This window comes from Manis pentadactyla, chromosome 15 (assembly GCF_030020395.1).
Source record: "Manis pentadactyla isolate mManPen7 chromosome 15, mManPen7.hap1, whole genome shotgun sequence".
In the NCBI taxonomy this organism is placed as follows: domain Eukaryota; kingdom Metazoa; phylum Chordata; class Mammalia; order Pholidota; family Manidae; genus Manis; species Manis pentadactyla.
Genome location: NC_080033.1, coordinates 4,125,551 through 4,141,753, shown reverse-complemented (window position 1 = coordinate 4,141,753; position 16,203 = coordinate 4,125,551). Strand labels below are relative to the sequence as shown.

At 54.9% G+C, this 16,203-nt stretch overlaps 1 protein-coding gene and 1 long non-coding RNA gene across 3 annotated transcripts in view; one reads left to right on the top strand and one right to left on the bottom strand.

Moving 5' to 3' along the window:
• Positions 1-16,203, top strand: part of PPP1R37 (protein phosphatase 1 regulatory subunit 37) — a 36,157-nt gene that overhangs the window by 9,924 nt on the left and 10,030 nt on the right. The window lies entirely within an intron of this gene.
• On the bottom strand, positions 13,665-15,099 carry LOC118912460 (uncharacterized). Its single transcript, XR_005024802.2, has 3 exons — positions 14,577-15,099; positions 14,217-14,444; positions 13,665-13,756 (listed from the first exon to the last, which is right to left on the bottom strand). It is a non-coding gene; the product is annotated as an uncharacterized LOC118912460 (long non-coding RNA).

Sequence of the window (16,203 nt, the reverse complement as noted above, 5' to 3'; positions counted from 1 at the left end):
GCAAACCACTGAACACACCCAGGTACCTTAGCAACTCTGGGCAAAGTAGGCCTGCTAACAAATGTCCCCATCTGGGCACACCGGGGCCTTTGGAACATGAGGGGCTGTGAAGAGAGCAGAGGGGAAGGTGGTGTCCCAGGTCCTCTCCCACTGCATGTATTTCCCCATCTCTGCATAGGTCATTTAGGGAACTGAGTGGGTCCCATCATGGGGTGGAGCTAAGAGCCTGGGTTCTAGTAACTGACCTGTCCTTCCACCTCTGGGGCAGGCGGCCTGATTCCCTCTCCCCAACAATAAGGTGTGTCACAGGAGGAGGGGGAGGATGTCAGTGATGTCTAGCCACCAGCCACCCAGCTCAGACCTCTGCCTCTTTCCTCTTCCTCTGCCTCACGCTTTGTTCTGTAACCCCATTCCTGGGCTTGGGATCCTTGCTTTCTGATCCAGCCCTTACTGCTTTGATCATAATAACCAGAAAGTGCTCCGTTCCCATGGGGAGCCTCTTCCATGCTGGGTTTGGACTCAGCGCCCAGGATCTGCGGTGCTGAGCTTTTCCGGGCTCCCTATCCCAGCACTGCCCACTCTGGGTAGTCTATGTGTGGGGACCGGTCTGTTTCCCCCACTGACTGTGAGCCCCAGGAGGGCAGGGCCACAGCTGCCTCTGTCACTATTGTGTCCCTAGCTGCAGAGCAGGTGCTTAGTGAGTGCCCTTCAGGATGGAGTTGCAGGGGAGGGGAGGTTGGTGCGGGCAGAGCCCAGAGAGAGTGCCCTCCAAAAAACCCTGCTTTGAGCCCCCATGTCTGACAGCAGCCTAACTGTCTGGTCCTGGAGAGGGGAGGACATCCTAGGCCGGTGGGTGGAGCAGGCATCTGACAGCAGGGCCATCTGACTTATGCACCACCACCAGCTGCTGTGCTCACTGACCATGCAGCCAAGAGACTCCTGGGCTAGCACAGGCCCCTTCCCTACCTCTAGAGTGTAGATTACCAGGTGTGGAGGGGTAGCCTCCTTGCTTTAGAGGCAGCAGGCCCGAGAGGGACTCCTATCACTCAGGACAGGGCCCATCCTGACGTGCTGCGTGAAGTTGTTAAGGGAAGGGTTTGGGCTCTGGGAAAATGGAGATTCCGTTGCCAGCCCACCCGGAGCCACGGGAGCTTGGCTGCAGGAGTCCTGGTTTTCTTCTGCCCCCTCCTGGAGCTGGTGAGGGGTGCTGGGGGAGAAGGCTGTGCAGTCACCCCAGACACTGATGATGGCTGTCACTAAGGAAGGGAACACTACCTTGATTCTCTTGATTCTCTTCTAACTTTAAAAAACTACCTTGATTCTCCTCTAACTTTAAAAATAAGGTATGTTCATGATTTAAAAAAAAAAAGCTGGGGTTCTGATGTAGAAAATAAAAAATCACTTGTTAATTTTATCATCTGAAAGTTTTTTTGAAAGCAGCTCTATTGAGATGTGATTCACATACATTTCACCCATTTAAAGCATCCAATTCACTGCTTTTCGGTTTTTCAGAATTGTACATCTGTCATCAAAGTCAATTTTAGAAATGTTCATTACCCCATAGAGAAACTGCACCCCTTCAGCAACACCCACTCCTCCCCTACACACTGGAGGCAACCACGTATCTGCTTTTCCTCCCTTTAGATTCTGGGCTTTTCACACAAATGAAATCGTGTAGTATGCAGTCTTTTGTGTGTGGCTTGTTTCTGTTCCACATAACGTTTCCAAAGTTCACCCCAGTTGTGGCATGTATCAGAACTTCATTCCCTGTGCTGGCTGAAGAACGTTCCATTGTATGGATACATTATGTTTTATTTATCTCTTCATCTGTTGATGTACATTTGGGTTGTTTCCACTTTCTGGCTATTGTGAACAACCCTGCTGTGACTATTAAAGAACAAGTGTGTATGTTTTCATTTCTCTAGGAATAAAATTGCTGGGTCATGTGGTGACTGTTTAACCATTTGAGCAACTGCCAGATTGTTTTCCCAAGCGACTGCCCCTCTGACATTCCCCTCCGCAGTGTGTGAGGGTTCCGATTTCTTCACGTCTTTGTTGTTGTCTGCCTTTTTGATTCTAGCCACCCTAGAGGGTGCAGAGTGGTATCTCACTGTGGTTTTGGTTTCCCTGATGGCTGATAATTTTGCGCATCTTTCCAAGTGCTTACCGGGCATTTGAATATCTTTGGAGAAATGTCTATTCAGATCCTTTGCGCATTTTCAAATTGGATTGCTTGTCTTCTTACTGACTTGTAAGAGTTCTATATATATAGTCTAGAGGCCAGACTTATCACAGAAATGATTTGCACCACCTGGAAAATTTTCAACGTCAAATGCCAGACCATTTCCTTCCCAACTCTTTTCTCTGGCTAGATACACTGGCACAGATAAAAATAAAGCTGGGAGGATACTGTGTGTACCGTTGAATATCCTGTGTTTTCACTTCATTTTCCCATTTTTTAAACAGTATGATTAATATACATCATTGGGCTGTTGTAATTTCTTTGAGCCATTTCCGCATTGCTGAGCATTTAGGTCCTTTCCAGTTTTCAATCGCATAAATAATGCAGTGATGTTCATCCTTGTCCATAAATCTTTATGTTCATCCTGGGTAGCTTTCCCAGAAGAAGTTCTTAGAAGGTGGTTTTACCTGGTTAGAAGGTAGGAACCTTTGAAGCCTCAGTTACCATTTGTTTCCACCTAGGACTGTAAGCTTTGAGCAACAGGACTTGGTTGTACCTTAATTTTCTTTTTTGAATGAATGAATAATTTTTGCATATGAGTGTCTTGATTCCACGATGGTTCCTTTTTTGACATGCCTCTGACTAGTAGTTAGGCTGTTTATTGTTTACACGTTATGTACTTTGGGGAGTTGCTTCTTCGTGTCCTTTGCCCCTTGCTGTTGGGACCTTTTTGTAAAGATTCCTTCCCTATTGCAAATACTGACTCTTTGGAATTTTACTGTGCAGAGAACTTTTTCCTCGTTTATCATTTGCCTTGCGGGAAAGGTGGAGGAGGGGAACAGGACTCCTCTTTCCTCCCTAAAAATACTTTTTTCCTTTTTTCTTCCACTGAACTTCCACAGCAGGGATCAGATCTGTTTTGTTTTCCATTGTCTGCCCAAGCAAAGAATGCATGAATGAATAAATATGTCCTTTAGTTCCCAAACAGACTTTAGGAGGGTAAGTGGTGTTACTCACCTTTTATGGAGGAAAGTTAGGTTGGGCGATGAGAAGTTCCAGGCACCCAGTTTCTGTCCCTGGAGCCTTTGCTGCACCAGTAAACAGCTCACAGTTAACTTGATTTTAAAATTCCAAAATAAAACTCTCCTGGTGCCTCCGAGTTGCAGCTGGCCATCTGGTGCCCCCAACAGAAGCTTGAGGCAGGCAGCCTGAAATAGCCCATCTGGTTTGGCAGGCCTGGTTGTCCCCTGACAAGCCCCGACTTTATCTTTATCAGAGGCTCCTTCCTTGCGCTTGGCCCATCACCTCCTTAGGACTTCGTTGGGTGGTAGTGATGGGAGGCAGTGAGTCACTGAGTGACTTGGAGACCTTTTCACACACCTCGGTGTCTCTAGCCCTGTCCTGGGTCCCTTGCCCTTGTGCTTCATTTGACCTGACTGTGACCTTCAGTTCCCAGGCGGTGCCATCAGCTCTCTCTTGAGTCTTTGCACGTGCTGTTCCCTCTGCTGCCTCATTTCTCCTGCTTTTTTTTTTATATCGTTAATGTACAATTACTTGAACAACATTATGGTTACTAGACTCCCCCTATTATTAAGTCCCCCCCACATACCCCATTACAGTCACTGTCCATCAGCGTAGTAAGATGCTATAGAATCATTACTTGTCTTCTCTGTATATACTGCCTTTCCCTCCCCTTCTGCTTTTTAAATTATTGTTATTAAATTCTTTTCTTGGCATGTGAACTATATATGTAACATCCACATAAGCTGAAGTGTAATATAATGAGAACCTGTAAGCCTACCTCTCAATGTAGGGGTGAGAACATTGCTATTAACTCACCCGTACCTCTGGGTGGGTGCGGAGCACAGAGCTCTGTGATTGGTATGTCTCATTTTTATTTTTTTTTGTTTTTCAGTTTTATCGCCTGTGTGTATATGCTAAAAAGCATGGTTTTAGTTTTGCTTTTCAGTCTTATAAAAATGACATTGTGTGATGAGTGGACTCCTGGGTCCTGCTGGTCCTTCAGCGTAATGTTTCCCAGTTTCATCCATGGAGGTGCTCTGCAGTCTTGCATTGTCTGACCATGCCTTAGATCGCCCATTGTGCTGTTGGTGGACGGTTGGGCTGTTCGTGGCTTTCTGTATCACAAACTGGTGTGGCTGTGAACATCACCTGGAATGTGAGCAAGAACTTGTCTAGGGTGTAGGCCTGGGCGTGGGGTGTATCGTTGTGGTTGGTGGCTCTGTAGAGCTTTACACAGTAAGCCAGACTTTCAAGTGGCTCTTCCTTTTGTTATTTGGCTAATTCCTGCTCCTCATTGTCCCAGGGTCTCCTTCCCACCTTTCTTTCCTTAAGCACATCCTGTGGAGCACCTCCTGCATGCCAGGTGCGGTTATGTTTTGGGGTGTGATGCTGAAAGAGAGCCACAGTCCCTGTGCTCTTGTGACCAGTTATATTAGGTAGCGCCTCCTCCAAGAAGCCCTCCCTGACCCCAGATAGGGTTCGGCAGTCTCCTGGGCTCCCCAGCCCCAGACCCCTCCCCTTTGGGTTGTCACTATCTGGGCTGGGTTGTCCCTGCTGGACTGGGAGCCCTGTGTAGGCGGGTGAGGGCTGTTGTGGACGCTGCACCCCCGGCCTCACTGCATGGGGTGGGGCCCAAAGCAGGTGTTAAGTGAAAGGCTGGTTGAGTTACTGCTGAGACAACTCACCCTTGAGGCAGGTGGGAGTAAGAGGAAGCAATGGAGTCCAGTATCTAGTACTTGTTGGATTAGACCTGGGGTGGCCCAAAGCCCAGCATGACCCGAAATGGCTAAGCGTACAAGATACCTGGACCTGTCTCATCCTGTGGCAGATGGAGGGGACACAGCCTCTGGCCTCGGCATCTTGGAGGCGTCACTGTCCGACTGCCTACTCTTCTGACAGGGTGCAGGGCTGGGGCCATGGGAACGGCAGGGGCACCTCGGGGAGTGTGAGGCCCACCTGATCCCCTGGGAGTAGAGTGAGTAGGGGTGTTCTTTTGAAGAGGGTGGGGCCAGGGGCTGTGAGAACACCCCTGCAGAAAGTGGATGAGGCAAGAGGTGTGCATCCCAGAGGACTGTGGGGGCTTTGCAGGGCCACCACTGGCCTGTAGATCAGCAACAGCAGGAAGTGCAGTGAGGCATTTGCAGCGTACCTATTGCATGCCAAGCATGGTGCTGAGTGCTCCACGTGCAGCAGCTCATTCTGTGCTGTATCACCAGGTGGCCGGCAGGCCTGCCTGGAGCACCCAGCCAAGAGCTTCCCCTCCTGTCTGCTCGACTTACAGCACAGCAGAACGGCGAGATCTCAAGCAGCCTCTCCCTCGGTAGACAGGGAGCCTGAGGAACAGATGTGGGCAGGCCGCCAGAGCCGCATCTGAGTTGGGAGGCCGAGGCAGCGAGGCCGGGCTCCTCCTCCGGCCCTGGGGGCCTCCTCCTGCCACTCTGTCACACTCATTTGTCCTCCGGTCTTCACTTCTGCGCCCTCAGGCGCCCAGCCTGGGCAAATATTTGTCTGTGGGCAAACAGGACCGTGTGTGACAAGCATTTCCGAGCCAGGTGGCCGGGGACAGGTGGAGGCAGCTGGCTTGGGGGCAGGCCCTCAGTGAGCCTGCGGCTGGAGCTGCTTTGTTTGCCCTTTGCCTCTGCGGCACCCACCCTCTGAGGTGTCGCTGGGTGTCAGGCCTGGACCAGTGATGCCTGTGGCTACTGTTTACTAAGCACCAGCCCCATGCCAGACATTTTACACGAGTGACCTCTAGAAGCCTCTGTGTGTGTGAGTCTCATTGGCTCCATTTTGCAGATGAGGACACTCAACTGTAAAGAGATTAGGGTCCTCTCCTATGACGGTTAGGGTTTATTTATGTTGTCGGGGCCAGAATTCACTTGGGGCCTCATGAGGTAAATGAGGGTGTTAACTGGAAGGGCATGGGGGCCTCCACCAGTTCCCTGTGGGTCCTGAGAGCTGACAGGAACCAGGACTGGCACCAGCTCTTTGGGCCACATGCACTCCTGGTTTGTTCCTCATTTTGTCTGGTCACAGGCCATCCTGGTGGCCAGGTCGGGACTGCTCAGTGCAGGCCCCTGCCCCCGCAGTTTATTCAGGCTTAGCAAAGATACCTTCCAGTCCGACGGGACCTGAGAGGGCTGGATCACCCTTGTGGGGGTGGGGGACAGTCCTAAGAGAAGAGGACCTGGGCTCTGCAGACACCCCAGATACAATCTGACTCCACGAAGATAAGAAGGTGGATTCCAGTCATGCAGTGGTAAGTCACCAGTGACCTCAGATACACACATCCTTTGGGGATTCCTTCCAGCTGGAGGCTCGTGGAGGCCACAGAGGACCCCCCCAGCAGAAAGTCCTCAGTTAGTGGGACAGTCTTGGGTACTTGTGCTCTGTGGGTCTCCTTGGTCTCCACTCACCACAGGATTAGGTGTGTGGTCTTGGTGGCTCAGGTCATCAGCTAGTGCTACGGTCAGTGCCCTTCTGTGTGCTGGGGACACAGCAGTGGCCAAGTCTGGCCGTGCTCCACAGACTCACCATCCGGAATGGGGATGAGAGACAAGTCAGCCAAGAAGCCAACAGGGCCGCTACAGACCGACAGAGGGTGCGGAAGGACATGAGCTAGGACCGGGGTGGGGTGAAGGCAGCAAGGCTGAGGGGCGAGCACCTGGCTTGGGTGAGAGTATCGAGCGCCTCGGCTGTTCCGGGCAGGGTCACCGCTACCCCAGGCCGGAGACTTGGACTTCGAAGTCACGCCTGCCTGCAGGGTCTTCTCTGCCCCAGCTACGTGTCTTTGGCAAGCGCTCCACCTCCACGAGCCTCAGTTTCCTCTTCTGGAAAGGATGGGGGAGGGATAGCAATACCCCCATGGCAGCTGCGCACAGAAAGATGGTCATGTGTGCTTAGGGCAAGGCCTGGAGCCGGGCTGGGGCTAGAACCCCAGTTCTTGCCTTCATTGTATCTGTGACCGTGAGCCCCTTCATTGCCCCACCTCAGTTTCCCCATTTGTAAAACAGGGAAAATAAATCGTACGTCATAGGGTTGTTGAAGCAGTAAACAAGGTAGTATATGTAAAGTGCTGTGTAAGTATTGGCTGTTGTCAGTATTAATGGCTTAGAATTAAAAGGTGCCTGTTACACAGCTAGAACTCAGGTGCTTAGTGCACAGTGCTACTGGGGACCCAGGGATTGAGGCCTTGACTTCCCAGTTCATTCAAGAGCACCACTGACTTGATCACCCTGTGTGGGAGGCTCTGTGGTGGGCCCAGGGTAAGTCCTGTGTGATCTGCCTGGTCCCTTCTGCCCCAGGAGACTTGGGAAGTTGTAGGTTTCCTCTGACTGCATGTCTTTCTGTAACAGGATCTTCAGTTGGGCCTGGCGGCTTGGAAGGTCTGCATGAGGGGTTGGGGTGGGCTCTTGTCCCTTTGCTGGAGTGGGCGGGTCCTCCCACAGGCTTGGCTGGTCGCATAAGCCCAGGCCAGCCCCTGCAGGTGGCCGTTCTGCAGTTTGTGTCCCGGCAGGCGGCATGCCACTTCCCTCAGTAGGGGACAGGGAAGAACCCTCTTCACACCCAGCAGCTGTGGGCATCACAGCCCCTCAGCAGGCCTGGGGAGGGACACGGGGGCCTGAGAGGAAAGGACTGGCCATCCTGTCTGGGGGCAGTCCCGTGGTTCTTTGGGGAGAGGAAGGAAGACTGTTCAGTTCACAAAACAAGTCATCTCATTCATTCCTTCACAGCCATTAGTTGAGACCAAGCAGTGATATCCCTAGTCTCAGGGAGCCCTTGGTCCAGGGCAGGGTAAACAGCAGATACAGATTGTGTCGCACAAGGAGACAGACAGACATGGTGGAGAGTAATGGGGCGGTGTGGGGTGGGGGTGCTGATTTAGAAAGGGGTCATGGAGGGCTTCTCCAAGGAAGTGACATTTCAGCTGAGACCTGAAGGACAAGTTAGGGAGCTGGGGGAGGGGCAAGAAAGCTTTCCGGGCCTGGGAAATAGCAATTGCAGACCTGGAGGCCAGAACAAACAAGGTAGGAGCTGGGGACCCGGTGCCTGGGGAGGCAGGCCCATTGCCATCCCACAGCAGGGACAGATAGCCACAGTAAGTATATTATGTGCCTGCCTCTTCTCTGGAGGCTGGGACTGCAAGGGCAGTGGGTTGTCCTCTAGTGGAGGACCTGCTTGGAGTCTCCCTGCAGGCCCTCACCAGGTTTCCTGGGCATGCATTTCAGAAGGGGCAAACCCATACGTGCCACCTGGGGATTGCCTCAGCCCCCCTGGGCAGGGACAGGCAGCCGGGCGGTAGACCCCTTTCCTCCGAGGGGAGCTAGTCCTCGAGCAGCATGTGGAGCTGGTGTGGCTCAGGAACGCACTGTGCTGGGGAAGGTGCCATCTCCCGAGCTCTGCAGTTTCCAGCCTGGTGTGATCTGCACACTCCCTCCGTGCCTGAGTCACGGAAAGGTGGGTGGGGGTGGAAGAGCCTCAGTGATTGTTCCTCAGGAAGAATAACTCATGACCAGTGTCCTTTCGTTTTTCCTGAAGAGTCACAGGCACAGAGTTTTCAGAACAGGGGGACACACAAGAAATTCCCACCTGGGCCTCTATCTGCTGGCAGACAGCTGCTTCTCTCCAACCCCACCCCAGGCCTGGGCCGAATCACCACCCCCATTCTATGTCCCGGCTTCCTGGCACCCAGCCGCTGACCTCAGTGCATCCTGTGGGGTCTTTGCCAGCCTGCTGGGGAGCTCCCAGCCGGGCAGGGCAGGGTCTCCCACGGCTAAGCTGCAGACTCAGGGATTGTAACAGGTGAACATGGTGAGCAGGCACGGAGCTGACTCGAGTCTCAGGAGGCCGGCTCAGAGGCCATAGTGGCAGAGCAGTGAAAGAGGAAGGCCCCTGGAATGTGTGGCCTGGGTGTTGACACCTCTCTGGACCTCCTTTCCTTTGTCTGAGATGGGCTGGGGTCTGGTTATATTCCCTTTCTCGGGGTGTACCACAAGGCTCCAGTGAGCTGCGGCACATGAAGGGGCCACCTAGGGTAACAGCTTCATGAATGTCAGCTGCCAGTGGGCTCCCTGCAGAGCACAGGATGCTGTGGTTACCAGGCTTGTGCCGGGAGCCCCCAGGCTCCTGATCCCCTCACTGTGTGCCTCAGACTCTCCTTTGACAACCCTTTATCTCTCCTGTTCCTTGAGGTGCAAGTGTGAAGTCTGCACTCCTGTCCCTTCCTTCCTTCAGCTCATATTCACTGAGCACCTGCTGAGCCAGACCCTAGGGAGCCAAACAGGATGGCTGCCACCGCAGCCAGACCCGGCTTTGTAACTAAGGTTGTCATGAGAGGCTGGCCTTGGCCTAACTCTGGCCTGGGTCAGACTTCCCTCCCAGCCCAAATATGGCCTCTGGGCTCCTGTGGGCCACCAGCCATGAGCAGCTGCTGCTTTTTTCCCATTTAACAGATACATACAAACGTGGTATAACAAACCTGATAAACCCCCTTCCTTGCTTCAAGAATGACCAGCATCTTTATCCTCTATGTTGTCCCTGTCTGCATTGTTTTGTAGCAAATCCTAGATACCTATCATTTCACATAGAAACTTTTCTGAGTTGCTTCTGAAACAGTGGGGACACCCAACGCCAAGCAAGCCGCCTCGTTCCTCTGCTGTCACCTCCCCCAGGTCCAGGCTGACACTGTGCTCTCCTGAGGCCCCGCACATGGTGGGTGGCTGTGCGTGGTGCTCAGAGAAGAGCGCAGCCTCCCCCTGGCACCCTGCTTGAAGGAGGCCACCAGCCCAGGTGGTGGCTTTGAGGGCTGCCTGGAAGCTCCCTGAGTCCGAGCCACTTCTCTTGCTGCTCTGTCTCCGTGTTAGCTGCTTTTTAACAATGAGCACAGATTTTAATTTTCTCTGTTTCATAAAAGGTGGCGTTCACAAGCACACTGTCCTGTGCCTTGATTCTTCCATTTAATGTATCTTGGATATTGTTTCCAATTGGCTCAGAGAGTGTCCTTGTCCTTTCTGGCTGCAGAAAGTTCCAGTGTACGGGTGGACTTTTTATTGACTGCTCCCTACTGATGGATATTGGTGTTGGGTGCAGCCTGCATTTGCAACCAGTGCTGCAGTGAAAACCCTTGTAGGATACGATTTTGCACCTTTGCAAGTATATCTGTAGGATGAACTCCAGAAGTGTAACAGCTGGACCAAAGGGTATAGCCTTTGTATTTTGGAATTGAGACTGGTATTGCCACTTGCTTTGGAAAGGGGTTGTAGGGGTTGGTGCATGTACCAGGTGTTCAAGGGCGTGCCTGCTTCCCAGTCTCAGCAGCCATGCGTGCCGCCCAGCTTGTAGGTGTTGGCCTTTCTGGTAGGTTGGCATGCTTTAGATTAATTTGTATTTCTCTTGTTCTGAGAATCACTGGAAATTTAAGAAGTCAATTTCTTGCTTTGGGGAATGGATGGAAAGGGCCCTTTCAGAGGGAGGGCTGGTGTAGGGAGGGCCTCCCCGCCCCGGGAGCTGGCCCACGCGTGGGGAGTGCAGCCCACCTGTGGAGGAGAAGCAGATCCTGTGTCTGCTTTCAGCTGGAAAAGTGCCCTTGGGCAGGTCACTTCCCTGTCTCCCAGTCTTATCTGGAAAGTTAGGGAGACAGTCCCTGCTTCTCAGAGCTGTTAGGAGGCATAAATGTGATCAGGTTTGTAAGTTACTCAGGGAGTAGATGCAAAATAATGCTCCACAAAGCACCAGAGAGCCTCTAAGCACTGTGTTCCCTTCCCCCTCCTCCTCTGCTGAGTGCCTTTAGAGAATTGTGGGGATGGAGGGAGTGGGTGGGAAGGAGCATTGTTTAGAGGTGGGGGCAGTGGCCGAAGGATTGGGGTCAGAGGCACAGACCTGGGTTCAAACCCCCTACTCTGGGCTGAGGGCCTTGCCTTCTCAGGCCTCCCATCTCTCCACCTATGATCATGTGCCCTGGTTGCAGGCCCAGAGTCGGGCCCTGCAGGATTCACAGCAGAGGAGTATGTGGGGACAATATCACCAGACAGGTGGAAAACCCACGTTAGGATGGGTAGGAGGGCTGGCTGGGCAGTGCAACGTAAGGAGTTCCCCAATACAGGAAGGAGCCTATGAACTGGGAGCACCTCCCCAGCTCCAGAAAAACTGACCAGGGCTCTCGCGGCAAGGACTTGTGGGGCTTGGAGGTAATAGCCACGGGCAGAGGTTAACAGGTGGTGTGAGGCCTGGTCTCCTGGGGCCTGTGGGTGTCTACAGCCGATGCCAGGTGCTTGCTGGGCATCATTCTGTGGCTGGTCCCCTTCAGTAAAGATAGCTCTGTGAGAAATGTCTGATCTCCGGGAAATGCCGGCTGAATTGGGCCTTATATGGCCACTGAGGGCCCCTCCTATCCTGATTCTGTGCCCAAAGCAGCGTAGGTAAGGACTTGGGGTGGGAACCAGGAAGATCTGCATGTGGGCAGCTTAAGATTGGTGGCACTACAGGACTAGGACCACAGAGCTTCCTGTCTGAGAGGTGGTGGGGCCTTGGATGCCGGGGTGGTGACCCACAGAAAGCAGTGTGGGTGCTCGCTGCTGCCTCCTTGTTCGGGCCCTGCCCCTCTCCTGCCCCCGCCCCCGCCCTTGGGGCCTCCTAAGCCGGGGGAGGGATGTAGGGAGGGATGTGTGCAGCCCTGCAGGAGGAAGGAACTGGCACTGGCCCCAGGGAAGAAGCATGGAGGCGGTTGCTCCGGACTGAACCCCCCAGTGACCTCACTGTGCTTCCCATCACTGCCTGAGTGCGGTGCCGGGTGGGGCACCAACAGAGGAGGAATATTCCCTGAGTTCACTCAGCCTGGCCTTCTGACGCCAGAGACCCAGTCCTCACCCCAGGCAGGAGGGTGACATGGGGGCGCAAGGCAGAAGAGCACTCTGGGCAGATGGCAGTAGGTGCAAAGGCCTGGAGATGTGTGAGCAGATAACTCTGTCACTGACAAGGATTGGGTGGGGGTCTTGACTGCCGGAGCCCCTGAGCCAGACCTGCACTCCCATCTCTCCTGTGCACTGAGCTTTGCCACCTGCACCTCTAGGATGACACCCCCATCCCATGCTCGGTGACTAAGGCCCACCACCCCCTCTCCTCTCACACTCCGTAGGCCCTCCTGATGACAGGGCTCATTGCCCAAATGCATGGTGTAGTCTCTACTCCCCGACCCTGGTCACGAAGCCCTCTCTGCCCGGGCGCCGTTCCCTCTTTGTTGTCTGACACTTCAGGTCCTTCTCTCTGAGACTTTTCTAGATGTGCCCTTCCCAGCAGTTCCCAGCCTGCCCAGCCCCTCTGCCTCCACATTCCTGTCCTGCCCTGTATGGCCTTGTGGTGCTGCTCTGCCACTGCCTCTGGGTTTGTCACCCTGGTCACACAGGCGGCTCTGGGACAAGGCTGGGCGTCAGTGGCTTCTCATGGGGGTATCTGGGAGAGGAGAGCGAGCACACTGGCTGGCTGCACACCCGCCTCACCTCTCGGGCCCAGCCGCTGGCTCCCGAGGCCACCACCTGGAGGCCAGGTCTCAGCAGGCACGGTGAGAAAGCCTGGAGGACAGCTCTGCAGATCCCAGAAACCCTGAAGGGAGAGACAGCTCCTCCGTGCAGCCTCCCTGTCCTAATACTAGAGAAGGCTGCACTTCTGAGCCTTCACACCTGTCTGTCCAGCCTGAAGCCGGGGGCCTGAGGGCATCAAGGTGGGCCAGGAACCCTTCCTCTACTCCCTGCCCAGCTGCGTAACCTTGGGAGACTGTTGAGCCTCGCCAGAGACTTCTTCCTCTGTACAGGGAGTGGTAAATGGGCCGGAGAGCTCCTCTCTGCAGGATTCTGATGAGGATGAAGCAGGGAGGAGCAGAGCATGGGACAGAGCGCCTGGTAGGGACCAGGTGGGAGCAGGAGCAGCCTGCACTGCTCTGCGGGCAGCACTCTGACTTTTAGAATATTTCACAGAGTGGGTAGTTTTTTGCAGGGCCTTGGCCCTGGCACCCTGCTTACCTCCCTCCAGGCTTCCTCGGTCAGTGGACCTTGGAGCCCAGCCCCCACCGCCTTTCTCCACGTGGAGCAGGTGGTCCCTCCTGGCCAGCATGCCCCAGCCACCCCTAGGGCCTCGTGCAGCCGCCAGATGTGAGCTCCTCTGTCTGTCTGTCGCTCCTCACCCTGTCTTGACGCCTTCTCTGCACCTGGATTGGATGCATGCTGGGCAGTGTTGGGGACACAGCATGCACTGCAACCTCCAGGCTGTCTTCTGGGGGCTGTCCTAATATTAGAGAAGGCTGCACTTCTGAGCCTTCACACCTGTCTGTCCAGCCTGAAGCCGGGGGCCTGAGGGCATCAAGGTGGGCCAGGAACCCTTCCTCTACCCCCTGCCCAGCTGCGTAACCTTGGGAGACTGTTGAGCCTCGCCAGATCCCAGAAACCCTGAAGGGAGAGACAGGGGGAGAGAGAGACAGATCTCCAGACAGTGACAAGTCACGAGTGGGCAGGGCTGAGATGAGGAAGACCAGAGGGCTTCCTGGAGAAGCTGAGAGGTAACCTGAGAGAGGGTGTAACACGTGAGGGGAGGTGTGCGGACCGCTGAACCACTGGGCCTTTCTGGGAGACGGAAGAGTTGGGGAGTGGCTAGAACGCAATGCTTGTGGGAGGGAAAGGTCCCATTCACCAACAAGGCTTAAAAGGGGCCTCTGAGACCTGGGTCCCTCCTGACCACCTTGACCCCCGCAGGGCAGGGACCAGGTCAGAACCATCCCTGCCCACCTGGTGCCAGCACAGAGCTTGGCATGCAGTAGGCCTCGGGAGATGTTTCCTGAATGAATTAGCAAGATGGTATCTACACTGGAGTGCTCCAGGGTTAGAAGCCTAACTCAAGGGGCTGAAGCAAAAAGGGAGAATTTGCTGGCTTACGGACCTGAGGAGTCCTGAAGAGTTTGACTTCAGGCCTGGCTGGATCCAGGGTCTTATACATCACAGGACCCTCTCTTTACCTCTGAGCTCACCTTTTCTCTGAGTCGGCTTTGTTTTCAGAAGGCTGTCCTGGTGGGTGCCAGGGTGGCTGCCAGCCGCTCCAGAAATGGGAGGCCATCTCAGCCACCCAGCACGGGAAGAGAGCTTTTCTTTCCTTACTTCCGGCATGGGCCCTGGGACTGGCTGGGCTGGGTCAGCTTCTTGTCTTTGACCCATCACTGTGCTGGGCTGTGGGCAGGTCCCCTGTCCACTCCTGGAGCCTTCGGGGAGGACAGTGAAGAGTGGAGGTAATGTGGATGGTGCCACCCGGAGTCCTGGGATGGCTCTGTGAGTGAGGCAGCAGGGGCTGTGCTGGTCTGGGCCTGGTTAGGGGAGGGTGGTGTTCCACACACCTTGAGCTGTGGGAGCACCAGAGTCTGGGGAGTCCTGCAGGAAAGAGCCCGGATCCTTGTGGACAGATGCCGTCCAGCGAGGGCCTGGTCACCCACCCTCCATAAGACTCTCTGTTTCCTGTCTGTCAGGCGAGGTGCTGGTGGCTGTGCCCTCCCTCCAGGGACAGGAGGAGCGCGGCCGGCAGCCTCCCGAGGTTGACTGTGCTGGTGCTGCAGCCAGGCCCTGGGGGGTCAGGGCTGCAGGCTTTCTGCTAATAGAGGGATGAGGACCCAGGCCTCCTGGCTCTGGGCCACCCACGCTCCTAAGCCTCACTCATCACCTCTTGTGTACCAGTCTTAACAGCCTCCCTGTTAGGGGACACAGTGGGCCCCTCCCACATCTCCAGAGAGACCCCCACTCCTGCAGAATCACAGTCCTCCAGAACCTGAGTAGCTCCTGTTGCTGCCCCGCACCCAGGCCTGGTGGCCCTGTCTCACCCTGAACAAAGTCTTTGCTGAGGGCCGCTGCGTCCGCTTGCCGCCTCCCACCTCTCCCCACCGTGCACTGGCCTGGTGCCCTGGATCCTTCCAGGCCTGCTTCCACTTGTAACGCCGACCCCCTCCGAGGAACTGCTCCATTTTTATCTGTCTCTGTCGTGTCCCCCACCCCCCACTGAAGCCCCAGCAGTGAGAGTTGGCCCCTCCCCCTCCCTCCCCCACCACTGTTGCTTCCTGGTTTTTGACTCCCACTAGGATGACTGTGTTTGGCTCTCCCACCAGCTTCAGGCTGGCAGGGATGGCCTGAGTCATCGCCGCCCCCTGGTGCCCAACCTGTCCTTGTATTTCGTGGGTGCCTTTGTACCTGTGTGCAAATGAGAGACCGAGGAGGGAGGGACAGCCGGTCGGACAAGCAGCGTCTCTCTGCCTGTCACCTGATGCCTGGCGTAGGGTTTCTCTCTGCCTTTGGGAGGGCCCTGGCAGTTGGCGGTGGTGGTGGGGGGGGGGGAGGCAGGCTCTGCCCCACAGCCTCTTCCTGGGAAACTGGCGCCAGCTGCTGGGGGAGCCGCAGAGCCTTCTGTGAGGCCCCGCCCACTGGCTGGCGCACTGCCCAGTCCCTCCCCAGAGTCCACGCCTTTCCCTTGGCCCCACCCAGAGTCCAGAGGTCCCCAGAGCCTGCCTCTAGCCCTGGGTCCTTCCTCTGCAGGCCCATCAAGGTAGTGTGAGAATTAGGCCATGCTCGCTTTAGAGCTAGTGTGAGAATTAGGCCATGCTCGCTTTAGAGCAAGCATCTGGGTGTGTGTTCCAATCCTGCCACTCTTGGCTTGATGACCTTGAACAGCTCTGACTTGCCCTCTGAGCATCCACCCTTATCCTAAAACGGGGAAATAACTGCCCACCCATAGCATCATGGAGCTGGCTAAGTGAGGCTAGGTGGAAAGTGTGCTTCCAGTGCCTGGAGGTGTGAGCACCACTCTCCTCTGCATCTTTTTCTGCAGCTGTGGCTCCCGAATCAGATCCAGCACTGTGCAGCTGCTCAGCAGGCCCCCTCACATCCCCCATCTTTGGAGGGAAAGAGGTCATTGTGATTGTTTATCACAGCCTCACCAGGACACGAATCGCAACACAGGTCTTATTCCAAGCCATTCCT